The following is a 26,702-nucleotide window of genomic DNA, read 5'->3' on the forward strand; positions in this document are numbered from 1 at the left end:
GGTGATGAAGATAGCAACCAGCACTGGGAATACCCCTCTCCTAGCTCATCCGGGTCTTGAGGTGGCCCAGACAAGGGGTCACTAGAGAAAATGAAGATCTAGCTTTTCTGAGCTAGGGTTAGAAAGAAGACTCACCAATTCCTGTGGGGCCCTGGGAAATGGTGCTGTTGAGGTGTACCTTACAGTCTGTGGGATCAGCAGGCTGGCTTCACCTTTTATAGATGGAGCCCCACCCTGCAATCTTCCCTCCCTCCTTGCTCTCTCCTTTGATTCCCTTTCCTCCTCCCCACCTGTGCTGTGTAATTCCAGGCTTCCTGCACCTGCATAGAACAAGGTTTGAACTCCACTTGGATCTCAAAGACTAGCTGTCCAATGAGTGTCTAGTCTCCTCCACTCCAACCCAGGCCTCTCAGGCCAGAACCCCTGCAATCTCTGCTCCAAGATCCTTCACCTCCCCTCTACCTTCACCCCCATGCTCTGGACAGACAAAGGGAAGGGTGCAGGAAGGACAGGCATTACAGGAGATGTATTTTTTTTTTTCATTCTGACATCAGAGAGTGGTGATAGTTGCTAAGCCTAGCAAACACCCAGAATAGTCTACAATCAATGGTCAAGTGTTAAGACACCAATTTTCTTTTTTTTTTGGCCAGTCTTGGGCCGTGAACTCAGGGTCTGAGCACTGTCCCTGGCTTCTTTTTTGCTCAAGGCTAGCACTCTGCCACTTGAGCCACAGCGCCACTTCTGGCCATTTTCTGTATATGTGGTGCTGAGGAATCGAACCCAGGGCCTCATGTATACGAGGCAAACACTCTTGCCACTAGGCCATATTCCCAGCCCAAGACACCAATTTTCTCCAAGACTATATTGAGAATAACCACAATATAAAATACACGGTATTAAGCTGGGTGCTGGTGGCTCTCACACCTGTAATTCTAGCTACTCAGGAGGTTGAGACCTAAGCATCTCAGTTCAAAGCCAGCCCAGGCCAGAAAGTCCAGGAGACTCTTATCTCCAGTGAACCATCAGAAAACAGCAAGTGGAGAGCTGTAGCTCAAAGTGGTAGATCACTAGCCTTGAGCAAAAGCTCAGGGGCAATGCCCAGGCCCTGAATTCAAACGTCAGAAACCCTTACAAAAACAACAATTATTCACAACAACAAGAAAAGTTCTGGTTTTGGAAGCAAAGGCAGGTGTCAGGTCTGCCCCAAAGGGCTCCGTGTAGATGTGCAGGGCTGGGCAGGGGTCGCCCCTTCTCTCCAGCCATGCATCATCTCTGCCACAGGCCAGCAGTTTGGTAATAAACTTTTCTCTCCTGTTTGAATACTGCATGACGTTCTCCTTTATCGGCTACCTACTTTAAAAACCTAACAACAGGAGCTTCAGGTAACTAGCCACATCCACGAAAAGCAAAGCAAAATGACAATGGCAGTGAGTGAGGGGAGGGGAGGGGACTCAGGATTGCTGATTGCTTTTTTTCTTTTTGTTGGTCATGGGGCTTGAACTCAGGACCTAGGTGCTCTTTGCTTTTTAACCTTTTAAACCTTTAAAAATTGTTATTGTAAAGGTGGTGTAAACGGGTTACAGTTACATAAGTTAGGCAATGAGTACATTTCTTTTTGAACAGTGTCTCCCCTTCCCGAACTTGGTGTGTGCGTGGGTGCCTGCTTGCGCTAGGCCTGGGGCTTAAACTCAAGGCCTGGGAGCTATCCTTGAGCTTTTTCACTCAAGACTAGAGCTCTACCAGGAGAACCACAGCTTTTTGGGGTGGCTAATTGTAGCTAGGGAAACTCCTGCCTAGTCTGGCTTTGAACTACCATCCTTAGATCTCAGGCTTGAGCCACCAGCACAGGGCTTGATTGCTTTTAACTGTTTATTGCCCAGGTCAGCAGCTACGTCTGACCTCTCTTGAGTATTTATCACACTGAACCTTTCTCACTTCTCAGGCTCTTAGCAAGAGGTCACCCTCCCTCGCCTATCTTCTCCCCACAATTCCGAAGGTAGGTGGGGCTTAGAACGGAGGCGGGGCTTGATGAATGCTATTTAGGGGCTCTGGTCAGTCGCTGTGGCTAGGAATTATAACTGGGACGGAACTTGAGGGGTGCCTAGGGCGGGGCTTGACGGGTGGCACTGAGGCTGTGTGGGCGTGGCTTGTCGCGGGGGCGGGGCTTAGAGGATGGGGGATTGGTTATTGCACTGAAAGCGGGTGCGTGGGCGGGCGGGGCTTGCTTGGTTGCTGCTTGTGGGCGGGGCTCAAGCTCGGGACGGGGTTTGCCTTTTCAGTCCGGTTGCTCAGACTCGGAACAGCCGGCTTTTTCCTTTTTGCTTGGAGGCTTATGTTTCTCTGCCTCCAATTCCGGGTGGGTGAGGCTGGGTGGGGACTCCGCTTCGCGTGGCTGCCGGCTTGGGGACGCGGCGTGGTGGGTCAGGGCCAGCCTGCCCGTTATGGCTCACCTGCACCTTTGTCGGGCAGAGGCTAGCTACCCAGAGTTAGCAGGAGGCCCAGCCCTTGGCATGTGAGCCCATCTCCCCATCCTTCCTGCCCAGGGTTTGTCTCACAGGCAACCTTCATTAGGAGGACCCAGGAGGGAGACAGAATGCTTCATGGAGGCAAGGCCCTGAATTAAGGCTGAGTGGGAACCTGGGTTGAATTGGGGGAGCCCATGCTTCTTCAGCTCCTTGCCAAGTGTGAAATGAGCACAGCTGAAGAGTAGGGGACCAAAATCCGGCTTCTAGTCGCCAGATCTGATGGGGTTGGTTGGAGGTGATCTTTTGGGCAGCTCTACATGCCAGATCACAAGGAATGACTACACCCTAGGTTTGGATGGGCAAGCAGGGACCTCTTCTTTCCACAAAATAAGCCAGCTGCCTGTGGCAGGGGATGGACAAGTGTTGGACTTAACTCTGGGAAGTACTCTCTACACTCAGTGGAGGGCACCTTGAGTGAGCACATAGATATGGATCCATCCAGATGCTTACAGTTGGGCCCAGCCATTCTGAGATAGAGACTGAGGGTCAGGGAGAACAAGTAATGTACTTTTTCTTTTTTTTGCCAGCCTTGGGGCTTGAACTCAGGGCCTGGGTGCTGTCCCTGAGCTTCTTTTGTTCAAGGACATCACTCTACCACTTAAGCCAGAGCCCCATTTCTGGCTTTTTCTGAGTAGTTTATTGGAGATAAGAATCTCATGGACTTTCCTGCCTGGGCTGGCTTTGAACTTCAATTCTCAACCTCCTGAGTAGTGAAGATTACAGGCATGAGACACCGGCACCTGGCTAAGTAATGCACTCTTAACAAAATACTGTGTGGGAGGAAAAAGGTAATAAATAAGCAGATGCCAAGTGCTATGTAGAGAATTGGGGATAGAGGACCGATGACAGTTATAGAACTCCCTGGAGAGCACTTGTAGCTAGCTAGTGAGGAGATGGTCCCATGCTGAGGGAAGAAGGGGGAGGAGATACCCACAGTGCCCTCATCAGGTATGTGGGGATCTGAAGGACTAGCAGGTGTTTACTGGAGATCAGCTGAGCAGGATGTTAAGGGGAAGCTGCCAAGTGCAGTACAGCTGGGTTGGAAGAGAGGGATGGGGTGGACAGCGGAAGATGAGGTGGGAGGGGACAGGCTATTTAAGGCCTCACATGCCAAGCCAAGAAAAGGTGACCTTCACCAATAAGGCACCAGATAGCTGCTGAAGGAATTTATTCAGCTGGAGGTGGAGGGGCAGCTGTGGTCCAGCCTGAGTCTGAGCTCGGTCAAGGTCGTGTGGAAGATGGGAAGTCAACAGGATGAACTCATGGCATAGAGGTGGCAGAGATAACAGTCTCGCAACCTTTCTTGTCTGGGCTGGCTTTTGAACTGTAATTCTAATTCATCTGAGTAGCTAGGACTATAGGTGTAAGACATTTGGCACAATTGTCTTTCTTGAGAAAAGTATTTTCTGGTTCCTGTGACCTTGGCCTGTCCTGGGAAAGAAAAGCATTTGGAGGTTGAAGACCTCTGGAATGGAAAGATGCTCTAAAACTATTAGGATTTTTCTCTCCATCCTGGGGACCTGAGCACCTCAGGCTTCTGGGTTGCTGGAGGAAGGCATCCTTGGAAACCTGTGTTAACCTGTGCTGCTCACTGAATGGATGTGGGCATGAGCTAGTTCATTTAAGAGGCATTCTCATTTAAGGGGACTTGAACTCAGGACCTGGGTACTTAGTTTTTTTGCTCATGACTGATGCTCCATTACTTTGAGCTACAGCTCTGCTTCTGACTTTTTTGGTGGTTAGTTGGAGATAAAAAATCTCACAAGGCTTTCCTGTGAGAACCGGTTTTGAACAGTGATCCTCAGGTATCAGCCTCCTGAGTAGCTGGGATTACAGGTGTGAGCCATAGGCACTTGGTATTGCAGATAATAATAATAATTATTTTCCTGGTCCTGGGGCTTGAACTCAGGGTACTATTCCTGAGCTTCTTTGACTCAAGGCTAGCACTCTTACTGCTTGAGCTACAGCACTACTTCTGGCTTTTATGAATAGTTTATTGGAGATAAGAGTCTCATGGACTTTTCTGCCCAGGTTGGCTTAGAACCATGATCTGCCTATCTTAGCCTCCTGAGTAGCTAGGATTATAGTGTGAGCCACTGGCACCCAGCTTGCAGATAACTTATTAAAGACAGTGAGAGACACCTGCCTGCAGACCCCTTCATGGGTAGCCTGGGATCAGCTTCAGAGGTCCAGCTACAAGGACAGATCATGACCCCTTGCTGTGTCCACCAAAGGGTCTTTCTGACTAATGTAGGCATTACCCCTCAGGGAAGTGAACACCGGGGTCCTCCCAGCATGGCTGTGCCTTACACCTGAGCCACCCTTGCCATGGCCCTCCCCTGAAAACTCACCACAGTGTCTCAGGTTGGCTGATTGCCTTCACCTCTCAGTCATCTGTTTCTGATCTTTGCTCCCTGAGTTCCTCTCCATTTGTGTGACCTTTAATAGACTGATAACATCTGGCTTTCTCTTGTGCACACTTAGAGGCTCATGTGTGGAGTGCGTCCAGACTCACCCTGTTGGCTGCACCTTTTCATCTCTTGTCAGGGGTGAAGGGAGGATCCTGTGATACTCCAGTGTGGAAGTTGCCAGGGTGAGGCAAAACTTGGTATTCCCAGTGCCTATCCTACCCCTCGGCTCTTACCACTATTTTGCAGGTTAGAACCACCTTGCAAGTAGACTGGCAAACCCCCACATCCCAGCATAAGGAACAAGGCTGGATGAATTGATTTTTTTTGTTATTGTTGTTCTGTGCTGTTAGGGATGGAACCTTTGAGCAGGAGGATGGGAAATGGTAAACTGCCAATGTCTGAAAGTTTATAAGAAAAGATTGGGGGTAGGACAGGAATTATAATCAAAGTATTCTATGTGCATGTATACAAATGGGATGAAAGCCATCAAAATTGATTAAAAAGGGGACAGAGGACAACAAAGAGCACTAGTAGGAGGAATTCAATCAAAGTATATTAAATGCATGAATGGAAATATCCTCAATATACTTTTAAAAAAAAGATGGAGGGGGGCCAGGAGTTTGGCCGAGTGGTAGAGTGCTTGCCTAGCATGCACGAAGCCCTGGGTTTGAATCCTCAGTACCACATACAAAGGAAAAACTGGAAGTGGTGGTGTAGCTCAAGTGGTAGAGTGCTAGCCTTGAGCAAAAACAGCTCAAGGACAGTGCCCAGGCCCTAAGTTCAAGCCCCAGAACTGGCAAAAAAAAATGGAGAAAAAGTTGGGTGGTTTATTTTTTTGTTGGTCCTGAGGCTTGAACTCAGGGCCTAGGTGCTGTGCTTCAGTAATTTTGCTCAAGGTTAGTGCTCTACCACTTGAGCCACAGCTCTAATTCCAGCTTTTGGGTATGATTAATTAGAGATAAGAGAGTCATGGATGTTTCTGCCCAGGCTGGCTTCAAATGGTGATTCTCAGATCTCAGCCTCCTGAGTAGCTAGGTGGTTTCTTTCTTTTTCTTCTCATTTTTTTTTTTTTTTGCCAGTCCTGGGGCTTGAACTCAGGGCCTGAGAACTGTCCCTGGCTTCTTTTGCTCAAGGCTAGCACTCTGCCAACTTGAGCCACAGCACCACTTCTGGCTTTTTCTATATATATGGTGCAGAGGCTTCATGTATATGAGGCAAGCACTCTTGCCTCTAGGCCATATTCCCAGCCCCGCTAGGCTCTCCCAAAAAAGATGCCTGGCATGGACAGACAGAAGTTGTCAGTGGAAGTAGCCAGCCAGGAGAACATGGTTTTGGCCAGTAGGGGTGTTGCTTTTCCCACTCCTGGGAGGAGGCTGAGAAGGATGTTGAGCATGAGGGGTGGTTAGTATTGGCTGATCTTGTTTGGAGATGGATAATGGAGACGTCGTATGGTGTGGAAAGGGGTAAGGATGCGGCAGGTGATGGTACCAGTGCCAGAGGCCCCACAGCTATGGGAAGAGGGTAAGAATTAAACAGGTGAGGGGAGAGGGTTGGGGACAAGAGATACAGATGCAGAATATGTGATCTAGAGTATCATGGTTCATGCTTGGAGTGTTGGGTTGTATGAAGTGCAGATCCAACAGTCAGAAGCCAAGGAGACTTTTGTATCAATAACTCTGTGTGCCAGTCCTGGGGCTTGAACTCAAGACCAGGGAGCTGTCCCCGAGCTTTTTGTTTTTCCCCTCAAGGTTAACACTCTACCACTTGTGCTATAGGGTTTTTGGGTGGTTAATTGGAGATAAATAGTCTCACAGACTTTCTTTCTGCCTGGGTTGGCTTTGAACGGTGGTCCTTCAATCTCAACCTCCTTGAGTAGCTAAGATTATAGGCATGGGCCACTGGTGTCTGTCTAAGATGGAGTGTCATGTGGGGTCTAGGAGGGGCTGAGGATCCCTCCTTCCCCTGAGGTGGAGATGATGGGTTTTGCATCCCACATCTCCAAGGAATATTGAGTTTGTCCGTGTATAATAGGTCTGGGGTCTTTAGGGGTATCTTTTTAGGAGTGTGGTGGAAAGAGAGGCATCCTATTCTCAGGGACTGAGAAGAGGGAGCAGGAATATGGGGGTCTGTAGAGGGAGGTATAGCATATGGGCAGCAAACGTCAAGCATGTTTGTGTGAGACTATAAGGAGGCCTTGAACTTGTGGAGGACATAGCTGCTGCTAAATGGAGTGGGACATTGGGCTACCTGAACAGGAGAGAACTGGGTGTCAAACTGTACAAAGGAGCTCCATATGGCTCCCTCCTAACTTCAGCTGAGCAAGAGGAAGGGAACAGGGGTCCAGAAAATTCTGGTAAGACCTAATAGGAGAACCCTGTGTGGAAAAGGAACAAAATCCACCTGACTTTGAGAGCTTTCCCCGGTTCCGAGGGGTGACGATGTTCTAAGAGGTAGCAGTTCCTAGTCCCTTCAATCTTCTGTTGCTGGCCATGTTTGGAACAGAGCCCCTGGGGAACCTTTTGCCCCTCATTTGTGTGAGTATGGGGTGCATTATATGGGATTTTTTTTAACCCTTTGAATAGCCTTTGCTCACATCAGGGATTTGCTGGATCTTTCTTTCTTTCTATCTTTCTTTATTTTTTGCTTGGTTGTGGAGCTTGAACTCCAGGCTTGAGCACTGTCCCTGAGCTTCTTTTGCTCAAAGCTAGTTCTTTACCACTCTGAGCCACCGCACCACTTCCAGTTTTCTGGCAGTTAATTGGAGTCTCACAGACTTCCCTGCCCGAGCTGGCTTTGAACCACAATCCTCAGATCTCAGCCTCCTTAGCTAGGATTCTAGGTGTGAGCTACTGGTGCCTGGCTCTTTTGAATTATTTTTTTGGGTTGTTGTTCCTCTTCTGTATTGTTAAAGATTTTTGTGGCAGCCTTTATAAGGTAAGGTCTGCTCAGCTGTTTCTGGGCCATCCTCTAGTTTTTTGGAGGTTCTTCCTTCCTCCCCCCAGGTATCCAGAGTTGACGGGCAATAAAGGTAGAGGTAAAAACAGCCCTCATTAGGCTCTGGGTCACTGCTTCTGCTAAGTGGTTATAAAGGAGAGATGGAATTTCTTCCTCTTGAGTAATCTTGTGATCTTTTCATAGGTGAAGGCCTTTAAGGCCAGGAGGTGAGTTATCATTCATCTTGAGATCCAGTCTGGGCATTCCCACTGGGTTTTTCCCTGGGGACCACCATCCCTGTGAATGGGGTGGCACTTGCTGATGGAGCATGTCTGCATGCACATGTGCTGCCACCCAGATACAGTCCCTCTCTTCAGGGGACAAAGAATAGAATGACATATATGTCCTGCCAGGTGAGATCACAGGAATCCTTTGTGGTGGGTAGTGGGGTCAGACACAAAGAAGCCATGATGTTTTCCAATTCTCCAGAAGCTACAGAGAGAAAATGGAACATAGATAGGGATCAGGCCCTCTGCTCTGGCCACCTCACAGAGTGGGAGAGCTGAAGTTGGATCTGAAGGAGGTGAAGGTAGAGAGGTGAGGAATATGAGATCATGGGAGGAAGGTGAAAGGACGGATGATGGGGCCTGGGGGAAGAGCAGGCCTCCTTCATAGTTTAAAATCAGGGTAAGAGGAGGGGTGGTGCAATTTTTGGAGGAGGATCTGTATGTAATCATGAGGCTGACATGAGTGGAGACAAGGCTAGGTCTTCATATGGGGACTTTGGACCATTTTCCAAGTGTTGGAGAAAGTTTTTAAGAAAGTTTTTAAGAATTTGGGTCGAGGGCTGGGGATATGGCCTAGTGGCAAGAGTGCTTGTCTCCTATACATGAGGCCCTGGGTTCAATTCCCCAGCACCACATATATAGAAAATGGCCAGAAGTGGCACTGTGGCTCAAGTGGCAGAGTGCTAGCCTTGAGCAAAAAGAAGCCAGGGACAGTGCTCAGGCCCTGAGTCCAAGCCCCAGGACTGGCAAAAAAAAAAAAAAAAAAGAATTTGGGTTGGGCATTGGTGGCTCCTGCCTGTAATCCTAGCTACTCAGGAGGCTGAGATCTGAGTACTGCAGTTTGCAGGCAGCCCAGGCAGGAAACAGTGAGACTCTTTATCTCCAATTAACCACCAGAAAACTGGAAGTAGCACTGTGGCTCAAAGTGGTAGAGTGCTCGCCTTGAGTGAAAAAGCTCAGGGACAGTGCCTAGGCCCTGAGTTCAAGCCCCATGACCAACAAGAAAAAAAGGATTTAGGAGGGCTGGGAATATGGCTTAGTGGCAAGAGTGCTTGCCTCGTATACATGAAGCCCTGGGTTCAGTACCCCAGCACCACATATATAGAAAACAGCCAGAAGTGGCACTGTGGCTGATGTGGTGGAGTGCTAGCCTTGAGCAAAAAAGAAGCCAGGGACAGTGCTCAGGCCCTGAGTCCAAGCCCCAGGACTGGCAAAAAAAAAAAAAAAAAAAAAAAAGGATTTAGGAGCCAAAAGTGACCTGTTTGGACCAACCACTATCATTGTCCTATTTAAATTGTGGCCAAACTGTTGTAGTAAAAGATTTGTCAATTCAGTTTAATGGTCTCTATGAGATCCAGAGTCTGAAAGTTTTGGAGGAGATGGCACAGTGGACTGTCCCTTGAAGATTAAAAAAAAATTTTTTTTGTCTCGTTTTGGAAAACTGAGGTGACAGATCCCCACAGCAGGATAGACAGACATGCCAGAAGGTCAGTGTATCCCCTCTGACCAGTTGATAGTCTGGGAGGCAGTTTAGGGATCCCCAGAAAATAACACTGGAAATCACCCCGTGGGTGGGGAAAGAGAGGCTCATTCACTTGACAGCAGGGCTTTTCTGTGACATTGTCCTTGGATCATTCCAGTCTGTGTGAACCCCAGAAAGGGAAAATCTCCCCCCAAATTGGCTACCTGTGAGTCCACCCTCACAGTATCTAGAAGAGGAAATCCAGTCAGAATAAAGTGGATCAGAGGCTGTTAGGGACTTGGATGGGAGAGGGGATAGAGGGAATGACAGGGTTTCTTCTTCCCATGGCAGTGAGAAAGTTCTGGATGAGATAGTGGTTCTAGTTGTACAGCTTTGGGACTATTAGAAACCACTATTGTTTCCCTGAAAAATCAGACAAACATAGTAAAAAACAAAACAAAAATGCAACAGACACAAGAGACACAAGAAAGGCATGGCTAGAAAGAGAAGTTGTGACAACTGGATAAGAAAACAAAACTCTTACTTAAAAAAAACAAAAAACAAGGGGCTGGGGATATGGCCTAGTGGTAAGAGCGATTGCCTAGTATACTTGAAGCCCTGGGTTCGATTCCCCAGCACCACATATACAGAAAATGGCCAGAAGTGGCGCTGTGACTCAAGTGGCAGAGTGCTAGCCTTGAGCAAAAAGAAGCCAGGGACAGTGCTCAGGCCCTGAGTCCAAGGCCCAGGACTGGCAAAAAAAACAAAACAACAACAACAAAAGCTATAGTGGCCCCTACTGAATTTTTAGAAACTAGGTGGTAAAAATGGATTTATTGGCTGTGCACCTGTGGCTCACACCTGTAATCCTTACTACCCAGGAGGCTGAGAACTGAGGATTGTGGTTCAAAGCCAGCCTGGGCAGGAAAGTCTGAGATTCTTATCTTCCATTAACCTGAAAAAAAGCTGGAAGCAGGGCTGTGGCTCAAGTGGCAGAGCACTAGCCTTGAGCAAAAAGGCTCATCCACAGCACCTAGGCCGAGTTCAAGCCCTAGGCCAACACACACACACACACACACACACACACACACACACACACACACACGATTTATTGGTTTATGGTTCATTCAGAAAGGTGCCTGGGAGTGGACAGGGCCACTGTCAATATTATTCTGGGACAAGAGACCACTGGAACATGCTATATGACCTGAGGGATGCAGAGTGGTGTGGCTTTCCCTATGGGGACTTTAGAAGTTTGAAATGCCTAGTGATGTACTCCTGGGAATGGAAGCCTTAGGGTCAGATCCAGAGTGAGTCCTGGGAAAAAGTTCCCAGGTTGGTTCAGGTCAATGACAACATGCTGTTAGACAGCCCTTGGGGACATTGACCTCAGTGTTGTTTACTGGATGGGCATCAGGATGGTGTGGTATGTGCTGTGCCCAGAGCTGTGGCACAGGGGCTCCAGAGGTGACTATGTGCCACACTCAAGCAAACTGACAATCAGAGAAGTGGGTTTATTGCCAGCCTGGGGCTTGAACCCAGGGCCTGGGTGCTATCCTTGAGCTTCTTTTGCTCAAGGTTAGTGCTCTATTACTTGAGACCAACCTCTACTTCTGGCTTTTTTGGTTGTTTATTTGGAGTCTCATGGACTTCCCTGCTCAGGTTGGCTTTGAACCATGGTCCTCAGATCTCAGCCTCCTGAATAGCTAGATTTACAAGTGTGAGCCACCAGTGCTTGGCTAAGTGGGTTAATATAGCAATTCCTATGGAAAGCTGGCATTTCTGGGTGTTCCAGGGCCAGCCTTGATGTGAGTACTGTGTACAGGATAAGAATGGAGAGGGGCCCAGAAGTTGGGACTGTTAGGCTGTTTGTTTCTCTGGAAGTGACCTTATTCAGGAAACTCCAAACTGTTGCTAACCTGAAAATAACTCAGTGACCTAAGTTAAGGGCCAGTGGTTTATGCATGTAATCCTAGCTATTCAGGAGGCTGAGATCTGAGGAATGGGTTTGAAGCCAGCCAGGCAGAAAAAGCCTGAGAGACTCTTATGTCCAACTAACCACCAATAAGCCAGAAGTGGAGCTTTGGCTCAAGTGGTAGAGCACTAGCCTTGAGCAAGAGATCTCAGGAATAACACCCAGGCCCTAAGTTCAAGCCCCAGTAATGACACAGAAGAAAAAAAAGAAAGAAAGAAAACATGTACTCATTTAGGTCTTTTATTTTATTTATTTATTTTGCCAGTTCTGGAGCTTGGACTTTGGGCCTGAGCACTGTCCCTGGCTTTTTTTTTTTTTTGCCAGTCCTGGACCTTGGACTCAGGGCCTGAGCACTGTCCCTGGCTTCTTTTTGCTCAAGGCTAGCACTCTGCCACTTGAGCCACAGCACCACTTCTGGCCATTTTCTATATATGTGGTGCTGGGGAATCGAACCCAGGGCTTCATGTATACGAGACAAGCACTCTTGCCACTAGGCCATATTCCCGGCCCCCGGCTTCTTTTTGCTCAAGGATAGTGTTATAGAGAGTACAGCTGACTCCATCTTGAGGAGGGAAACATGGTAGGAAATGTTGGGGGAAGTAGATTAGGTCAACCTGACCCCAAAATTCTGCTTCTGTAAATGGCTTGTTGGTTGCTTGCTCTATCCCATGTCAAACTCCTACATTTGTGCCATGCTTGGTTGTTTGTTTGCTGTAGCCCCTGTGTCAACCCCCTACATTTGTGCTATGCTTTTACCTTTATAAACCCCAATTTGAGAACTGCTTGGGGTCACGGTGGCAGCTCCCAAGTCTGTACTGCATCCCTCGCTGGTCAGCCTGCCTTTCACTGCTGCAATTCAGCTCCCCAGTCTGTGCTGAGTCCTTGGCCGGTCAATTCACTTTATGCTTCCCCAATAAATCCATCTTTTTGCTTGAGACTGTCTCTGAGTGGTGGACTCTTGGATGGATGGGGACTCCTCTCCCTTAGACCCCGTAACACTAGCACCTCTTGATCCACAGTGCCACTTCTCTTTTTTTGCATTTTTTAAATTAAATTTTATTGACAAGGTGATGTACAGAGAGGGTGCAGTTACATAATAAGGTAGTGAGTACATTTCTTGTCTTAATTGTTACGCCCTCCCACTCATTTTTCTTTCCCTTCCCTAGTTCAGATAGGCATATGTGCAATATCCAGTGTACCAAAATCATATACAGTGACCACAGGGGGAAATTCATCTAGTACATTAAATATAACGACAATAAAATCCTCCTGTTTCCATCTCTTGGAGTTCATTTTGCTTAGCCTCATCTTATATAATCATGTACGTAGTTGTTGAGCTATTGTGAACCTCTGATAGGTCTATCCTAGACCTCTTTCTGTTTATTTAGTAATTGTTTGGTTTTGGAGACATACTGTAAAGTTGCTGACCAAAACATGTGGAAATACCATTTGAAAAGAAGTTTGTCATTTTACAGACATGATCTCTACTGTTCTCCCCATGCTCCCAACAACCACTTATCAGGGAGACCATGTGCCTTTGTTCTCTGTGTTCTAGGCTTGTCTCACTCAACATTATTTGTTCAAGATCTGACCATTTCCCTGTGAATGCCATTATTTTATCATTTCTAATCGCTATGTAGTATTCCATTGTGTACAGGTACCACATTTTTTTTGGATCCATTCATCTATAGTGGGGCATCTGGGTTGTTTCCATATTTTGGCTATTGTGAATTGTGCAGTGATAAACATGGATGTGCAGGTGTCTTTGTGGTATCCTGGATCCTATTGTTCAGGATAGATGCCTAGGAGTGGTATGGCTGGGTCATAGGGTATGCCTATGATGAGTTTTTTGAGGAACCTCCATACTGTTCTCCAGAGCGTTGTACTAGTTTACACTCCCACCAACAGTGGAGAAGGGTTCCTCTTTCTCTACATCCCCTCCAGCATTTGTTGTTGCCTGAGTTCAGAGTATACACCATTCAACTGAAGTGAGGTGGTATCTCAGGGTTGTTTTTATTTGCATTTACCTTTACTACCAGGGATGTTGAACATTTCTCATGTTTCTTTGCCATTTTTATTTCTTCTCCTGTGAAGTCTCTCTTTAGCTCCTTTGCCCAATTAATAATTGGTTTACTGGGTTTGGAGGGGATTAGTTTCTTGAGTTCTCTGTAGATGACGGGTATTAGGCCTTTGTTGCTGTGCTGGTCATATAGTTGGCTGTCTTTCTCGTTTAGTAGCTATGTCTTTAGCTGTGCAGAAACTTTTATTTTATAGTAGTCCCATTTTGTCGAGTTTCTCCCTTATCTGTTGTGCCCCTGGGACTCTGTTCAAGAAGTTCTTGCCTATGCCTATAAGTTCTAGTGTCTCTCCTACTCTGTCCGTCAGTAGTTTCAGGGTTTCAGGTCTGATGTTGAGGTCTTTGATCCATTTTGAGTTGATCTAGGTGCATGGTGATAGTCTAGACATAGCACTACTTCTGGCTTTTTCTGTTTATGTGGTGCTGGGGAGTTGAACCAAGGGTGCTTCATGTGGTAGGCAAGCACTCTACCACTAAGCCACATTCCCAGCCCGAAATCTTTTATTTTTAAGTTCTCTCAATTAAAAGATGACTTCACCAGCTCACTTTATTTAGCTTATGGATGCTATAATCTGTATTTCAGGTAATTTTTACATGGCTGTTACAATCAATTACTACAACCTTGCTGACTTAAAACACCATGTATTTATTGCCTCAAATACATTAATATATGGCACAAATATGAAATTTGTCTTACCTGTCTAGAATAAGACTGCTGGAGCTAGCAGGTTTGTCTCTGGAGGTAGCCTATGATCTACTACTGCCTATACACAAACAATCTGAGGCTTGGAGAGAGAGATTATTATTTTTGCCACTTGTGGAGCTTGACCTCAGGGCTTGGGCGCTGTCTCTTTCACTCAAGGCTAGTGCTCTACCACTCTGAGCCAAAATACCACTTCGATTTCCTGGTAATTAATTGGAGATAAGAATCTCAAAGACAGACTTTCCTGCCTGGACTGACTTTTAACCTGTGAGCCTCAGATCTCAGTTTCCTGAGTAGTTAGCATTATAGTCATAAGCCACCAGTACCTGGTGGAATGCTGGCTTTTCAGTAAGCTGTAGGGCCAGCCTTCAGGTCAGAACTGTGCACAGACAGAAATGGAGAAGACCCACAGCCCTGGGCTCTCTGCCCCTTCCCTCCCTCTTTAGAGCAGCATCAATGTCTCCCTTTCTCTCTCTGCCTCTGACCTCCTGCCCCCCTTCTTATGATAACCCTGTGGTGACACTAGGCACTGGATGACCCTCCACTGTGTGTGTTTGTGTGCATGCGCACGCGTGCATCTGTCTTGCAACTGAACTCTGTAACTAGGATACAGGCATGAGTCACCAGTGGCTGGATTGTTCCCCCATCTTTTTGTTTGGTTTTGTTTTTTTGCCAGTCCTGGGGCTTGAACTCAGGGTCTGAGCACTGTCCCTAGCTGCTTTTTGCTCAAAGCTAGCACTCTGCCACTTGAGCCACAGCGCCACTTCCGGCTTTTTCTATATATGCGGTGCTGAGGAGTCGAATCCAGGGCTTCATGTATATGAGACAAGCACTTTACCACTAGGTCATATTCCCAGCCCTTGTTCCCCCATCTTAACATCTTTAACCAATTGCTCTGCACAGCCCCTTCGCCACTTGAGGTTAGAAAGTCACATTCCAGGAGACAAAGATGGAGATGTTTTGGAGAGCCATTATTCTGCCTCTTAACAGTGGTGTCATGGTTTGGATTTGAAATCCCCCAAAAGTTCATGCCTGTAATCTTAGCCACTTAGGAGGATGAGATCTGAAGATCATGGTTTGAAGCCAGCACCAGCAGGAAAGTCTGTGAGACTCATCTCCAATTAACCACCAGAAAACCAGAAGTGGAGCTGTGGTTCAAAGTGGTAGAGTGCTAGCTTTGAGAAAAAGAGCTCAGGGACAGTACCCAGGCCCTGAGTTTAAGCCCGACAACCAACCCAAAAAAAGAAAAAGAAAGAAGGGATTAGAACTTGGAGACACAGATGTGGCTGGACAGTCCTTTAACCCTTACTCCTGAAGAAAAAAAACATAAAAAGTCTCTGAGATTAATCATATCTGAGTTCAAATCACCACATTGTCCCTATTAGACACATGCACTTTGATAAGTCACTTCCGCTGCTCTCAGGACCTGTTCTCAAGTCATTACAGTGAACCAGGTCCTGTATGATGTCCCCTATCAATCCCAGAGTCCCCTCTATGGCCCATGGCTCCACAGTTGTGCTATTCTCAGTGCCAAATTCTGCTGGGCTCCGTCTCAGAAACTTTTTACTTGCTATTCTTTCTGCGTGAAATAGGCTCTCCTTTGTATCTCAAGCTGAAACACTGAATACACATGGGAAGGCTTCCTTGCTCACTCCAAAATGAGGTTGGGTGTTTGCATTCCATGCTTTTCTGGCACTCTGAACCTTTGTAGATTGTAATTATTTGGACTCTGGGCTCTGTCCCTAGCCAAAAAAAAAAAAAAAGTATTAGTGATTTAACAATACCCTTTAGCACTAGTGTTCCTGGAGCCCAGATCTCAATTTCTACCATACTCTGATATAAAAAATAACAACAGGGCTGGGAATATGGCCTAGTGGCAAGAGTGCTTGCCTCCTACACAAGAAGCTCTCGGGTTCGATTCCCCAGCACCACATATATGGAAAACGGCCAGAAGGGGCGCTGTGGCTCAGGTGGCAGAGTGCTAGCCTTGAGCGGGAAGAAGCCAGGGATGGTGCTCAGGCCCTGAGTCCAAGGCCCAGGACTGGCCAAAATAAATAAATAAAAAATAACAACAACAACAACAACAAAAACCCAGAAAAAAACTAAGGTTCCCTGGAGAAATGGCTGATTCTCCAGGACTGTGGCAGGGCCTGTAGCATTTCACAATGCCAAAGTACAGAAGTGCTTAAAAAAAAAAAAAAAGGAGGTTGGGGTGAGGCTGGGAATGTAGCTTAGTGTAGAGTGCTTGACTAACATGCATGAAGCAGCCCTGGGTTCCATCCCTCAGTACCATATATACAGAAAAAGCCAGAGTGGTGTTGTGGCTCAAGTGGTAGAGTGCTAGCTAGCCTTGAGCAAGAAGAAGCCAGGGACAGTGCTCAGGCCCTGAGTCCCGGCCCCAGGACTGGGAAAAAAAAAAAAAAAATCAGCATCCTAAAATAACTGTGAAGGTCACAGCCAACAAGGGGGTGGGGGTCGGGGGCAGAGGCTGCATCAGCCCAGCACCTTGGCATGCACAGGGGACCCTGGATGGGATTCTGGAAGAGAAAAAGCAAAGCCTTACATAAGCTATTAACTTTATTTGCAATTAACTTTAGTTAACAGCAAAAGATCCCTATTGATTCATTAATCACAGCAAAAATACATTAATAAAAGACCAGATATGGAGAATAATGATAATTGTATTTTTTTAACTTTTTTTTGTGTGTGAGTCGTGGGTCTTGAACTCAGGGCCTGGGCATTGTCCCTGAACTTTTTTGCTCAAGGATAGTACTCTACCACAGCTCCAATTCTGGTTTTCAGGTGACCAATTGGAGATAAGAGTCTCACAGCCTCTCTTACTTGGAATGGCTTTGAGCCTCAATCCTCAGATCTCAGACTCCTGAGTAGCTAGGATTACAGGCATGAGCCACCAACACCCGGCTTGATAACTGCATTATCTTGGCAATATTCCTATAAATCTAAAACTGTTCTAAAAAATAAAGTATGTCTAGATGCTGGTTGCTCATACTTAGCTACTCAGAAAGCAGAGATCTGAGGATCAAAGTTCAAAACCAGCCCTGGCAGGAAAGTGGTAGAATGCCAGTAATCTTGATTGAAAAAGCTAAAGGACAGGACCCAGGCCCTGAGTTCAAGCCCCAATATCACACTATCTCACACACACACACACACACACACAAGATAATTTAAAAATTAAATACAATAAAAAGAAGATTCAGTTCTTCAAAGCAAGATGTAGTAGTGTGTGTCTGTCATCTAGGTACAGTAGAAATCAAAACAATGGGAAGATTACTAGGCAGAAAGTGAGATTCTATTTAAAAAACAGCCAGTATAGTCGGATTCTGGTGACTCATACTTGTGTAACTCAGGAGGCTGAGATACAGAAGATTGAGGTTTAAAGCCAGATTGAGGTTTAAAGCAGATAAATCCTGGAGACTCTATCTCTAATTAACCACAAAAATGCTGTGTCTCAAGTGATAAAATGGCAACCACGTGCAAAATAGGAGAGGTGAGAACACAAAGCCCTGAACTTAAGCCCCAGAACTGGAGCAAAAAATATGCAAACAAACAAATAATAAAACAATAAGTAATAGTAACAGCATGCATACAAAATGAATTAGTAATATAATTAGTTGTTTGCTCTCAACCTCTTTGTGTGCTTCTTTAAATTAGAATTCACTTTTCTTAGCTGTTTCAAGACCTCCAGGAAGAATCCCTTGATTTCTCTATTGTCTTCCTATCATAGAGCAGTGCATGATTCAATGCAGTAGCAAGATGTGCCTGCTGAGGCCTAGAAATGTGGTCAATCCAATTTGAGATGTAAAATACACATTCCATTTCAAACACAGGGGCTGGGAATATGGCTTAGTGGTAGAGTGCTTGCCTTGTGTGCTTGAAGCCCTGGGTTCAATTCCTCAGCACCACATAAACAGGAAAAGCTGGAAGTGGCGCTGTGGCTCAATGGTAGAGTGCTAGCCTTGAGCAAAAAGAAGCCAGGGACAGTGCTCAGGCCCTGAGTCCAAGCCCCAGGACTGGCAAAATAAAAAATTAAAAAAAAATTCAAACACAGGAGAAAAAAAGCAACACTTCAATTTCTAATTTTAATCATGTTGAAATATTTTGGACATATTGGGTTAAAGAAAACATTACTAGCCAGGCACTTGTGGCTCACACCTTTAATCTTAGCTACTCAGGAGGATGAGATCTGAGGACTGGGTTGGAAGCCAACCCAGGCAGATAAGTCCCTGTGAGATTCTTTTTTGGTGGTGGTGGTGGTGGTCGTAGGGCTTGAACTATGGGCCTGGGTGCTGTCCCTAACTAAGCTCTTCAGCTCAAGGCTAGCACTCTACCACTTGAGCCACAGGGCCACTTCTGTTTTTGGTGGTTAATTGAAGATAAGAGTCTCACTGACTTTCCTGCCCAGGCTGGCTTTGAACTTCCATTCTCAGATCCCAGCCTCCTGAGTAGCTAGGATTGCAGGCATGAGCCACTGGCACTGGCTTACTCTCTTTTAAGCACATCTAATAACTTAAATTTATTTTTTTCTTCTTTTTAAAAATCTCCTTGGGTATGCTAGGCAAGCACTCTACCACTGGGCCGCAACACTAGGACATAATTTAATAAATCTGTTATATATGTAAAGCAGAAATTTGTGGCCCGCTGAAATTTTAGAAGGTTAATTTTAAATTATATATAAGGCTTGCATATATTTCTCCAGGCCAGCACTGGCATATCATGTCAGCCCAAAAAGAGCAGTTGCATTTTGTTTTATTTTATTTTTGTGACATTGGGGTTTGAATTTAGAACCACAATTCTCAGATCTCAGCCTCCTGAGTAGCTAGGATTACAGGTGTGAGCCACTGGCATCTGGTACAGACAGAATTTTTTTTTTTTTTACATTTCATCTTTTTTATTGAATTTGTCATAAAGATGGTAGTGGGGGGGTGAGCAATAAAGAGTTGGAACTCACATTAAACACTGGGAAGGGAAAATTAAATGAACATGAGGAAGAGTGGGAGAGTCAGAGGGAGCCTTGCCCACCACCTTTCAACATCAATTCATGAAATGTGGAGGGAAATAAAAGATTAGGGGAGAGGAGAAATGAATGTTGCCTACAGTCTCTCCTCCTCCCCCAGGACTTTGAGTTTCCATGCAAGAACTCAGAGAATTCCATCAAGAATTCAGAGCAGCTCAGAACAGCTGGCTTTCCCTTCCTATGCACAAATGTGACTCCTCTCCATGACCTCCTGGAGAGTGGCCAGAGTTGGCCTTAGCCAGCAGAAATGGGGAGGGGCGGGGCAAGAGAGCTTGCCTCGTATACATGAGGCCCTGGGTTCGATTCCCCAGCACCACATATACAGAAAACGGCCAGAAGTGGCGCTTTGGCTCAAGTGGTAGGGTGCTAGCCTTGAGCAAAAAGAAGCCAGGGACAGTGCTCAGGCCCTGAGTCCAAGGCCCAGGACTGGCCAAAAAAAAAAAAAAAAAAAAAGGGGGGGCTGGGGACATGGCCTAGTGGCAAGAGTGCTTGTCTCGTATACATGAGGCCCTGGGTTCAATTCCCCAGCACCACATATATAGAAAATGGCCAGAAGTGGCGCTGTGGCTCAAGTGGTAGGGTGCTAGCCTTGAGCAAAAAGAAGCCAGGGACAGTGCTCAGGCCCTGAGTCCAAGCCCCAGGACTGGCCAAAAAAAAAAGAAAAAAGAAAAAAGAAATGGGGAGGGGCGGACACAAGAAGGAGAGGTATCCAGAAATAAGGAGAGGTCAGTAGGGAACCCCAATACTGATTCTCCTCTGGCTGGTGGTGGGCAGGATGAAGACACAGCTCAAATGAGCAGCCAGAAAAAGAAGATGGCAAGAAACAGGAAGAGGGAATCCTGCCAACCAGAGACTGCATGACCCTGTCCCAAATCCACACCTGCGCCCCTGTGAAAAGGTTCATGGGTATTGAAGACGGTGGTAAAAAAGCCAAAGGGAAAAGCACCAACACCAAATGAGAAGTGAAAGCCCCCAGTATCACCAAATGGCTGAAATCCCCCTCTGCTCTCAGGACTGGTCTCTGGCCCTGAGGATGCGGTGGAGTTTTCAATCTATCATCCTGGGGCTTCTGGCTCCCTCGCCCATAAAGAGGGACATTATCTCTGCTGATGCCAGCTTTGCAGTGTTAGGTTTTTAAGGTAGGTAGCCGGTAAAGGAGAATGCCACTAGGTATTCAGGCAGAAGAGAAAAGTTTATTACGGAACTGCTGGCCAGTGGCCAAGATGATGCATGGCCAGAGAGAAGGGGCCACCCCAGCCTGGCCCTGCCTTATCTAGGGCAGGGGCAGGAGGATGTGGCCAGGTGGATTAGGATGTGACCTCAGGGAGGTAAGTGCCTCCAGGTCTGCTGGTTACCCAGGTAAGTGGGTGGAGACTTAACAAGGTGGGGGGCATCTGCATGGAGCCCTCTGGGAATGGACCTTACATGCAGACTGGGCATTATTGCCAGTCTGGTCATGTCTCCAGCCACTGATGAAGACAGGGCCAACAATACAGGTGGCCACACACACCGACCACAGCCTCCAGAGCGGTCTCCAAACATAATATGTTCGAAGGTTGCGCCTGCCCGCCCCACTTGCGGTTTGGCCCTTCAGGGTCCCCATCCTCCTCTTCTGTAGCTGCCATGTCCAGTTCTGTTTCGCCCCCACATATTCCCTCATCCCGCCCCCCCCCTCCCAAACACACAACTATACAGAAAAATTGAAAAAAAAAAAACTGTTTTTGGTCAGTTGTGGGGCTTGAACTGAGGACTTGGGCATTGTCTCTGAGCTCCTTTGCTCAAATCTAGGGCTCTATGGCTTTCAACCACAGTGCTACTTCTGGTTTCCTGGTGGTTCATTGGAGGTAAGGGTCTCACGGACTTTCTTACCGGGGCTGGCTTTGAACCCTGATCCTCAGATCTCAGCCTCGTGGGTAGGTAGGATCACAGGCGTGAGCCACTAGCACTTAGAAAATAAAATCTTAATAACCTGGGCGCTGGTGGCTCATGCTTGTAATCCTAAGACTCAGGAGACTGAGATATGAGGATTGTGGTTCAAATCCTGCCCCGGCGTGAAAGTTCATGAGATTTTTATCTCCAATCCAAGCACTAAAAAGCTAGAAGCAGTGGAGCTGTAGCTCAAGTGATAGAGCACTAGCTTTTTTTTTTTTTTTTTTTTTGCCAGTCCTGGGGCTTGAGCTCAGGGCCTGAGCACTGTCCCTGGTTTCTTTTTGCTCAAGGCTAGCACTCTGCCACTTGAGCCACAGCGCTACTTCTGGCTTTTGTATATATGTGGTGTTGAGGAGTCGAACCCAGGGCGTCATGTATACGAAGCAAGCACTCTTGCCACTAGGCCATATTCCCAGCCCGAGCAGTAGCCTTGAATAAAAAAGTTTTAGGGAGAGTTCCTAGTCCCCAAGTTCAAGCCCTAGAGCAGGCACCAAGCCAAAAAATAAAAAATAAAATTCGGGATGAATGAATGAGTTTGCCTCTGCAAACTCCCCGGTTCTAACAGCCACCACAGAGGGAGCACTGACCACCAACAGTTATCAGACTCCTTACTTACCGCATCAGATAAAGAAATTGAGGCCTGGGTACGTGACGTCAGCCCGTATCCAACCCTAAGTAGAGTGCAGATGTCTGGGTCGGGATTCGAACTCAGGTTCTGTCCTAGCGTTGGTTCGCTGACCGCTCCCCCCCTACCTTACTGGGCAGCAGCGGTGGTGAGAGCAGTGGCGCGATGGACAGGTGTAGAACACACTCGTTCGACCGAGAGCTCCGAGATCCGCTGCCTCCACTCGGCCTCTGCAGGCCAAGCCCCAGCTCGCCCTCTCCGCGGCCATCGTTGGCCACCCGCGTCTTCGCCGGCAGCCTGGCCCTTCGCAGGCAGCGCCGAAAGGAAGTCCCACCTTCCCCCCGCGCCCCAGGGTACCGCGACAGCCACACCGACCAATTGGCAGCTCGCGGTAGAGAACGTCCGCCAATGGGCGCTCTCGCTAAGGGGGGGCGTGTCCGGGCCGCGGGCCGGAGCGGGTCGTGCGCGCTAAGGAGGAGCCGCCGCCGCCGCCGCCGCCGCCGTCGCCGCCGCCGCCACCGCTACCGAGGCCGAGCGGAGCCGTTATCGCTGCCCCGCTACCCACCGCCCGCCTGCCCCGGAGCAGTCCCGGGCCCTCCCGCCCGTGTCCAGGTGAGGCGAGGAGCCTTCGGCCGCACCCGACGGAGTAGGCCGCGGCAGGCCTGCGCTCGCCTAGCCGGGCCGCGGGCGCCCGCGGGCCTGCACCGGCTGAGGCCCAGGCCTTGCCTGGCCGGGAGAGGACGCGCGCGGACCACGACGGGCGGGAGCTGGCCCGTCGCGGGAGGAGGGGGTGTATGGCGACAGGCCCCGAGCCGGATTCCTCTTGACGACGTGAGGGGCGGGCGAGGTGGACCCGGCGTGGGCACGCGGCTGGGGGCCGGACTCCATGTCCGGGAGCCCCGGTAGCCTCGGAGGCCCGGGATCCGGGGGCGGGGACTGAGCGCTGGGGGCGGGGGAGCGGGGGGGGGCTCCTGGAGCGCTCAGAGGTCACTGCCCACGGGCTGGCTCCCTCGGGAAGCCCTACAGATTCTTTTGTGATGGTTGTCAGGGCAGCGCTGCGGGGTCTGAGCGCCTTTTAGAAGTGTGCAGACCCTTCGGTACGTGTGCGACTCCTATAGAAGAAGGAAAAAAAAGATCTTTTTTTTTTTTTTTGATCGCCATCTCTTAACAAAGCTGTTAGTGGGGCGTGGGGGTGTTTGGATTTGTAAATGTGTTTAGAGGTGGAAAATACAGAGTGCACGCACTTGAACAATGGAGGGACGGACTGACGGTCTTCCTTTTCCGGTGTCTAGGACTGTTAGGTTTACAGATGTGGATTCTGGTACTTACTGGGGACATAGGGGTGGATGGAGATGAACTTTTTGCACGGGGTGTCCCCCTGGAGCGATGGAAACCCTATTAGTGGAAAGTGGTGTTTTGTTTTGTTTTGTTTTGTTTTGTTTTGTGAATCTTGATGGTCAGTTCCCCAGAAAAGGAAAATAGGTAAGATGTTCAAACTGGAAAAAGATTCTCAACCTGGACGTTATAGCTGGGGGGGGGAGGGGCGGGCATTATCAGATAATTTTTGGTTATGTCACCTTGTGCATTGTAAGAAGTTTTACAGTGTCCCTGGCTTATGCCCCCAGTTGTGAAGACCAAAAGTGATTCCAGATTGATGTCACCTGGGGGGGGGGGGGATGTTCTTTTCTGCCTTTCCCTAACCCCCAAAACCAGGCGGGCCAGAGCCGCCACTGTACTAAAGATTGGCCTCATCCTGGTTCTCTAGGACTTGCACTCCAGGTTTTTAACCAACACAGTGTTGAACTGTAGTCTTCTCTGTAATATAGTAAGGAAGAAAGTTTTAAGCAGATTCAAGGATGTAGGAAAGTCCTTGCATCATACATGGTCAGTGCATGGTAGCCATTGACCCTGTGCTTGACACTTCACAGACCTTTGTCTCCAGCCTTTAAGGTAGATGCTGTTAGAATTCCGTTTTAGAGATGAAGCAAGGGAGGCTTAGATTGGTCACTTGATACGGCCAGTCTCATGCTGAGTGGTTGAGCTAGAATTTGAAGTCAGGCACTGTGATTCAAAGCCCTTCTTTGAACCACTGGACTTCTGTAAAAGGGCTGGCATCCCAAGAAGCAGTTATTTCAAGGAAGCTCATTATCTTGTCATTGAACATGTGTGTGCCACACTCAGAGCTGGAATCTGTTTTAAAGTGTGATGACTTTGACATCCGCGAAGAGGCTGAGGATAGATAAATATGCCAGATGGGGTGAGAAATAATGTTTGTGTTGAAGCTCAGGTTGAAGGGGGCAGAATCTGTCTGCACATCTTGAGTGGTAGGTCACGGGGCAGCCAAAAAAAAGGAAAGGGAGAGAATTAGGAAAGTGCTGTCTTCTTGGTGCTGGCTTCTCATCTTCCTCTTTGACTTTTGCAGATGCAGATATGACTATCTCCCTAATAACAAAAAGTCTTGGAGTGGGTGAAAGTAAATCTTGGTTTGTTTGAGCAGCTTGAAAGATAAAGTCAGAAACCCTCAGCCTGGGATGCCAGTTACTTACTTCCTTTCTGACTTATTTTGCACATCCTCCCCTTCCCCCACTGACCCTCCCTGCCTAGAATACTCCTTCTCTTCCATCCAGAGATCCATTTGTCAATTTCTCATGCTGCATGCTGTAGCTCAGAGCTCATTCCACTTGAAGTTGCCTCCAGCTGCCTCCCTTCCTCCATTCCCACCCAAATCTACTGTTCCCTTATTTGTGTTCCCATCCCATTCAATTTATTGTATCTAGTTAAATGCTGAATGGTGAGAGCAACATAGTAGCAGCATTTTGCCCCTAGGTGGCAGTAGTGCAACAGAGCTGGTCTCTGTGGGTCAGGGGAAAACCCAGGGAAACCAGCCCATAGGAGGAAACTGAGCCCAGCTTTCCTTGTTTGAAGGACTCTCCCTGCTCTAAGTTGTGTCTTGGGCCCTGAGTTGGGCTGTGGGGAAGCAATGGTATTTATGTGTGTGGATTATTTAGCTCCTCTGGTGAGTTCAGTAATTATTCTGCACTGGCTGATGTGGCAGCACAGAGAAAAGAACTGTTAGTTAGCCAAGCCTACGTGGGCCCAGACTGTCTTCTGAAGGAACTAAGCAGGAGGGGTGGGAATAGGAGCTAGGCCAAGACCAGTGAGAAGGAGTCTGCAGAAATCACAAGGGCCAAGCCATGAAGGTAGAATCATCTCAGCTTGGTCAGGAAGGCATGTGTGGCACCGTACTTCCAGGGAAAGAAAAGAGAAGTAGGTAGTGATAGAACTCAGTGTCTGCTGTGCAGAGAGCTTGGGTGCTATCAGAGGCAGCTCCTGAGTAGTGCTAGTTCACAAAGAGAGTGTCAGGTGTGCACAGGAAGTGCAGGAGAGTGGCAGAGCCAGAAAACCAGTTAGGAAATTGCTTTCCTTCACATCAGTGGTAGGCCAAGGGGTGATGGTTGAGATATAGTTGTCAGAACCACAGGTGCTGATGACTCACGCTTGTAATCCTAACTACTCAGGAAACTGAGATCTGAGGACCGTGGTTTGAAGCCAGCCTGGTCAGAAAAGTCCGTGAGACTCTTATCTCCATTTAACCACCGGAAGGCTTGAAGTAGAGCTGTGGCTCAAATGGTAAGAGTGTTAGTATTGAGCAAAAGAACTCAGGGGGGCTGGGGATATAGCCTAGTGGCAAGAGTGCCTGCCTCGGATACACGAGGCCCTAGGTTCGATTCCCCAGCACCACATATACAGAAAACGGCCAGAAGCGGCGCTGTGGCTCAAGTGGCAGAGTGCTAGCCTTGAGCGGGAAGAAGCCAGGGACAGTGCTCAGGCCCTGAGTCCAAGGCCCAGGACTGGCCAAAAAATAAAAAAGAACTCAGGGGTAGCACCCAGGACCCGAGTTCAGGCCCCACGACCAACCAACAAAGAAAACAACAACAAAACAAACACAAGACTCTAGGGTATTTGGATGCTTGAGGGGAATCAGAAAGAACAACAATGACTGACACTGCCAGAGCTTGCATGACTGAAAGTTGGTGGTCATTAAGAAACTGAGAGCCAGGCACTGGTGGCTCACACCTGTAATCCTAGCTACTCAGAAGGCTGAGATCTAGGACCCCGGTTGGAAGTCAGCCCAGGCAGAACAATCCCCCTGTGAGATTCATCTCCATTTAACCACACAAAATGGAAATGGCGCTATGGCTCAAGAGGTAGAGTGTTAGCCTTGAGCACTAAGAGGTTCATGGACAGTGCCTAGGTCCTGAGTTCAAGCCCTGCAACCAACTTTAAAAAATGAAAAGAATAAAAGAAACTGACAAGGCAAAAGGAGCAGTTCATTGTGGGGCTGGAGATTAGAAAATACACCCTGGAGCCTATGTGAGGAAAGGGAAAGTGGATAAAGAATATCCACAAGTGCCTGGGAACTCACTCATGTGCAGTGGGCTGTTGTTGGCCCACTGGAAACTCCATGGGAATTGACAGAGCCAGGACTCATACTGCCTAGATTGTTACAAAATGTGATTGCTTGATCTTTGCCATGAAGAAGAAGGGAAGAGGAAGAAATTAACCTCCTTGAAGAACTTAGAACCTGCTAAGTTGGGGAGAATTAACTTCTACATGCATGACTTCATAACAAAAAGATGAACAGGCCCAACTGGGCAATATGTTGGAAGAAATGATTATCTGGTGTTAAGAATTAGTTTTGTGTCCAAGCAATTGTGCTAAAGAGGTGATGGAAAGGC

General features: G+C 47.7%; 1 protein-coding gene and 1 pseudogene across 1 annotated transcript in view; one reads left to right on the top strand and one right to left on the bottom strand.

The window, feature by feature from the left end:
• Nucleotides 1-20,197: 20,197 nt before the first annotated feature.
• On the bottom strand, nucleotides 20,198-21,034 carry LOC125347661 (annotated as a pseudogene).
• A 1,386-nt stretch (nucleotides 21,035-22,420) lies between these two features.
• Nucleotides 22,421-26,702, top strand: part of Elavl1 (ELAV like RNA binding protein 1) — a 42,990-nt gene continuing 38,708 nt past the window's right edge. The window contains exon 1 of the mRNA XM_048342103.1: nucleotides 22,421-22,575. The gene's annotated coding sequence lies outside the window, so the exon portion shown is untranslated. The remainder of the gene's footprint in view (nucleotides 22,576-26,702) is intronic.

This window comes from Perognathus longimembris, chromosome 3, assembly GCF_023159225.1.
Source record: "Perognathus longimembris pacificus isolate PPM17 chromosome 3, ASM2315922v1, whole genome shotgun sequence".
Taxonomy (NCBI): domain Eukaryota; kingdom Metazoa; phylum Chordata; class Mammalia; order Rodentia; family Heteromyidae; genus Perognathus; species Perognathus longimembris.